The sequence below is a fragment of the Aotus nancymaae genome, unplaced genomic scaffold, assembly GCF_030222135.1.
Source record: "Aotus nancymaae isolate 86718 unplaced genomic scaffold, 86718_ANA_hifiasm-v0.15.2.pri h1tg000007l, whole genome shotgun sequence".
Taxonomy (NCBI): domain Eukaryota; kingdom Metazoa; phylum Chordata; class Mammalia; order Primates; family Aotidae; genus Aotus; species Aotus nancymaae.
The window spans coordinates 43,028,834-43,035,249 of NW_026988418.1; positions in this window are offsets into that span (position 1 = coordinate 43,028,834).

Genomic DNA, 6,416 nt, shown 5'->3' on the forward strand with positions numbered 1-6,416 from the left:
CACAAGATACTAAGGTAGCACTATGAAGAGAAACACACACAGATATATACATATATATACACACACACATATACACAAACATGCCCACTATATTCTGTCTATATCTATCTATCTATCTATCTGTCTATCTAATCTATCTATCTATATCTATATATAGATATATCCCCCTAAAGGTGATATTATGATAAATTCATATATGATATGCTCCCTCTCTCTGTCTCTCTCTCTCTCTCTCTATATATATATATATATGTGTATATATATATATATATATATGAGGAGAGATTAGTTAGGAAACTAGATATTTTCAATAGCTTAGATAGAAATTATGTGCAATTAATATGAGAAGGAATGGAAGGCTAGATCAAATGAATGAAATGCTAGAAAGACAATAGTAGTTATACTATGTATAGCTTTCTTCTATGCAATTACATACCAAGAGGCAAAGCCAGAACAGAAACCCAGGTTGTCTGCCTGGTGGTCCATTTTTTGCATTCAAAATAATTTGGGTTGTCATAGACCAAAAAATCAAAAATAGCTCTACATAGTTTTCCCAACTCTACATAGTTTCTTAGCTCTGCAGGGTCTGTGTTACTGTTTGAATATAGACTAGATCCCCTGGTAATAAGTGGGATAAATGTAAAATTATGACTATACAGACACCAAGCATCTATATTCTTTATGCTCAAACAGCAGAAGCAGCAGTTGAGAACGAAGTCGTGTACGGACTCTGATCTCCAGATACCCACCTCCATGTACTCCTTTCTTCCTTTGTTCTCTACAAGGGAAACAGATGTATTCACCGACCAGAGCATTGCCATTGCTATCTTAGTGGTGAGGGAAACTTCCTTGTGAGATCTTGCTAGAGTTGGAAGCTTCTTTTTATTATTTCTAAATAGAAATATGCACAGAACACAATTGACACTTCAGATAATTTTTTTCTTATATTTCCCTAGGATTAGATTGTCCTAGGAACATATTTCAATTGAATTTTGAATGACAGAAGTTGTTTGAAGTTATAATTTGGTGACTAGCATTTGCCATTTGTCACAATAATCGATCAATTAATCTATCATTCAAACAAGTGAAATGCTATTCTGAGTCCTACACTATCTACCCAGGAAAGTATACAGAGTAGTAGCAGGAAAATTAACTCATATATTTCCTCATTCTCTGTTAAGTTCAAACTGGATTTCTATGACAGCTATAGACATTTTTGGAAGCTAGAAAGCGGCTTGAAAACAAAATAATTTGTGCTCCATAAAGGTAATATTTTTATAAATACTTAGATAATATTCATGTATTTATTGATTCAACGAAAATACATTAAGCCATCATTTTAAGAGCTTGGAACATGGATACTATTATAAGACATTGACCCTCTTTTCTGTAGAGTCACTCTTTAATATGAGAACAAATAACTTCAGTATGTGTATTTTGAAGAGATAAAAATGCATTATTACAATTGTTACTGTACAGGAAACATGTGGTACTCTAGGAATATGTAAAAGAGCCATTTTACTCAGAATAGGAGAGAAGATATTATCAGGTAATATTTCTCAAAGGTGGCAATTGAATTGAATCCTCAAAATATTTCGAAGAAAAGTGCAATGAAATCTTGAAAGATACGTGAGTAAGGGGAGGTGGATGGAATTCTCATCTCTCAGACCTTAACTGGAATCATCTCTGACTAAGGAAACGTTATTGTCCTCCATTGTTCTATAAGATCTATTTATAGGTCTATTTCCCCATCATAGACTGTAAGTTCCTTGAGCGCCAATTGTTCATTCATGTAAGCATATTTGTATTATTTTTGGGGGGCTGCTGTAACAAAGTACTACAAACTGGGTGGCTTAAGCAATGATAATAAAAAAGGATGACTTGTCATATCACAGCCTAGAAAAGTCAAAACACTTAAGAAAAAGTTAGATAGATCATGAAGACATGAAAGACATGTAGATACTAGTCTATTTTATTATTTACTACAATAAAATATACACACATGTATTATACAAAGTTAAAATGTATTAAAATTTGAGTACATAAACACTTAAAGACCATACATGGTGCCATTCACAGTGGGGAGAAATGTAAACAAACATAAAGCACCTACTGTGCTACTATGATAATTAAGTAGCCACCTCTTCTTGCTATTGTCCTAAGCTCAAGTTTTACAAGGATCTGATTTAAAGGGCCTTTGCTAATCATCTTGATGTGATCAGTTTGTCTTTCCAGCCAACTGTATACTATAGTAAAAAGTTGTCTCTTACTTGGTTCTTGCGTATTTTGCGTGATTCTTGCATATTTTTCATTGCATTTAGTGCAATACTATAAACTTTGAATAACAACAGGGGACCCATGTAAAGTGACACTAGTGATGCTGGAAGTGCTCCCAAGAAGCAGAGAAAAGGTATGACATTAAAAGAAATCATTGAATTGGTTGATATGTGCAGTAGATTGAGGTATGCATTTGTGGTTGCCCATCATTTTAAGATACATAAATCCATCATATGAACCATTGTTAAAAAAAAAAACCAAGAAGAACACACACACACATTTATGAGTCATAATGCCTAATATATAGTGTACATCTAATAAATGTTAGCTTGCCAAAAAAAAAAAAAATGCAATGGAAGGGCAAACCAAGTACTGTTATCTAGTAGTTGGGAATGTTCTTCCATGTGTTGCCAGAAAATGAACAAGAAGAAACAAATACTTTTCTCTCCAGGAAGAGGTCATTCAGCCCAGTTCTAATGTTTGTCTAAACTGTTAGAGAAATTGGTAGGTGCTTAAAGTTGGGCTTCCCAAATAACTTCTCCAGAGAGCTGGCACTCAAGCTCAGATTGCACACACTAGCCTGTTTTACCAAACTCACCAAACCCTATAACAAGTTAGAGTAGCAGGCACGAGATCTGTCTCCTGAAGCACACCATGCATTAGGCTGTGCTCTCATTGTTGTAATCCTCTGCAATAGAAGTTAAGAGCAGAGGAGAGACAATATGCCTCATCTTTCTAATCCTCTCCTTGAAAAATTGTTCAATAATGCCCATTTTATGCCTGCATTAGTTTACTAGGGCTGCTGTAACAAAGTAGCACAAACTGAGTGGTTTAAACAGCAGAAAACTTCCTGTCTCACAAATCTAAAAGCTAGAAATCTGAGATAAAGGTATTGGCAGGGCTATGCATCCTTTGAAGATGCCAGGAAAAGATTTGTTCCAGACCTCTCTCCCAGCTTCTGGAAATTTCTTGGCTTGTGGCAGCATACCTCCAAATTTCACATGGCTTTTTTCCTGTGTGCAGGTCTATCTCTGTGTCCAAATTTTTTCTTTATATAAAGATATTAGTCATGTTATATTGGGACTCACCTTTATGGCTTTACTTTAACTCAATCAACTGCAAAGACCCTATTTTCAAAGGAAGTCACATTCACAGGTATGGGGATTAGAACTTCAGCATCTTTTGCAGGAACATAATTTAACTGATAACAGTGTCTATAATGGATGATCTAAGCGTTTTTTTTCTCTTCTGCCACCATTGAACAAGTATTCATCATGGAATATAACTAGGCTAAGAAGAAAAATAGGCATTGAGTCTTGGTTAGTCTATTCCAAATTATCTTCAATTCTGACATGGAAGAAGAAATGAGGGAAGATATAAACACAGAAATAATGTAACCAAGATCATTTATTCAGTATTTGACACCCTTCTGTTATAGATGAGGGTGCTCTTTTATATCTTCAGGAAACTAAATGCCATTGTTAGTGTCTATAAATATATATATATTAAAAAAATATATTCAGTCACTCTAAGTGCTAGCAGTACAAACATGAGTGAAACACGTAACACCTGCTCTTGAAGCACTCTTGTCCTGGTAAGAGAAATAGATATAAGATAAATTATAACAGTTGGAATTAGTTGCTTAATGGAATTATTAACAAAGTATTATTGGAGTACAGAGAAGCAAAATAGTAAACCTATCTAGAATAATAAGAAAAAACTTTATGAGCACATAATTATCACTCAGTAAATTTGGGGATAGAAAAAAATAATCTTTGAGCATAGCCTTGAAGGAAAAATAAAATTGTATGTGCTGCAAAACTGGATAATTATGATTATGCAGTTGAAGAACATTAGCAGTATTAGAAGCTGTGATTACTATATTCTTTTGTAATATTTAAAACATAGTATAATATGTCATATAATATAAAATGGTAAAAACACATATATACAAAATACACAAAGTTCATGTCTGCCCACTTCTAGTCCTGTTCCCAAGAGAAATTTATTTATGAATATAATCATCACTATTCATGTTATTGATGGTTATAATCTTTAAATAAGCTTTTTGATTTATCAACATTAGATATTTTCTCTTAACTTTTGACCATACTAAATGAAGACTTAATTCATTTGTCTGACCTCACATCCCGTATTCCCAAAATAGAAATATCATTCTATTGCCAGCTTTACTTATTTTAATTGGCTCACAACTGTAGAGAGATTTTCATAGCTTCCCACTTTCGAATGATGTTATTAATATTCCACACTTCCCTTCACTTTTCCTCCCTATTTCTATCTCCTAATATCATACAGTTGTATTTTTACTTGTATATTGTCAAGAATGGGAATATTTATCTTTTATAAGGACAATCGTATTTTCAGTGCTTTGTCTTATAGGTTGATTCCAAATGCTAAAAATGCATCAATATCATTTACATTATTACAACTATGTAATTATGATTCACTGAAGGAGCAAGTATTTTGATATGAATATATCAGGCTCTCTAAATTTCTAATGCCTTAATCCCTGTGCTGCTCAAATGGGAATGTTCAAATGGATTCTCTACACTTCACTAATTGCTCAAAACCACACCAATTTAATTCGCTTCATATTTGGATCATGGTTTTCTTGCACTCTTTTAAACTTCTTTTAATTTTAAAATAATTTCAGACTGAGAAATGTTGAAAAACCAACACTGTGATTCCATATGTATTGTTCATTTAGCTCTCCTAATGTTAACAATTTACATAATCATAATGCAAATTAACATTGTTACAATACTATTCACTAAACTATAGGCCTTGTTTGAATTTCACCAGTTTTTCCGTGAATGTTCTTTCTCTTTTCCGGGTTCTAAAGTAGGATCCCACATTTTATTTATCTGTCATGTCTCCATAGTACACTTCTCATCTCAGGCAGATCCTTAGTAGTTCTTTGTCTTCCATGACTTCAAAACTTTTGAAGAGTACTGGTCGGTTATTTTACAGAATGTCTAGCAATTTGAGTGCCTGGTGATTTCTTGCAAGTAGGTTGTGGTTATGCATTTTTGATAAGAATAACACAGAACTCGTGTGGCCTCACTGATTCTCACTCAGGGGTATGTAAAGTCAATGTGCTTTCATATCAGTGATTTTATCCTTAATCACTTGTTTAAGGTGGTGTTTGGTAAATTTCAGCACCGTAGTTACTGTTTTTTCTTTGTAATTGGTAAATGTTTTGTACGAGATACTTTAAGGCTATGCAAATATTTAATATATTTTAAAATTTTTAACCATCAATTATAGCATACATCAGTGAATCTTGCTGCATAATAGTTAAGAATATGGTGTTTGCCTAATGGTAGTTTTATAGTTCTCTTATTCCTTCTACATTTGTTAATTGAAATTGTCTGTGTGAGAAAGCTGTCTCTTTTCCCCTATTTAGTTATATATTAATCTATTTTTTTTGTATTAGTATGAACTCAAGAATGTGTATTTTATCCTATGACTTACTTATCATGTAATGCTATCATTACTAAATTGGTTGTTCAAGTTTTTCCATCTTTGGCCATTACTGTTTTTCAGTGAGATTTACATCTTTTTTACTTGACTTCATTCAAGCATTTTCTATTTTGCATAACAAGATGTTCCAGGTACCTCTTAGATTTTCCCTATCCTATAACTGGGATCATTTTTCTTTACAAGGAATTGAGATTCATTTTGTTAGAGGATGACATCTAGTAACCAAGATTTGGGCACAAGGTGCTCATTGCTGCTAGGTCGTCATGTCTCCAGGATCTCCATAGAGTAGGAAATACATGTATTTATACTAACAAGTTATGCACATGCACGTGTATTTATTTTTCTTATCTACTATCTATCTATCTATCTATCTTCAAAAACCATAAACCAATACCAATACCTTCAACTTCAATCAATTTCCTATTTCAATCAATTTAATTCATTCTAGGATTCACCTTTGCTTACTTGCAATAAATTCCTCTGAAAAACTCAGCCTGTCATTATTTGTATTCAATTATTTGTTCAGTCCTAGTATACAAATAATTTATATGCAACATTGCTAACATATGTCCCTATAAGAAACAGACTTATTAACCAGAAGACAGTGTTCGTCTTTCAGCTTTATAGTAGCAGCT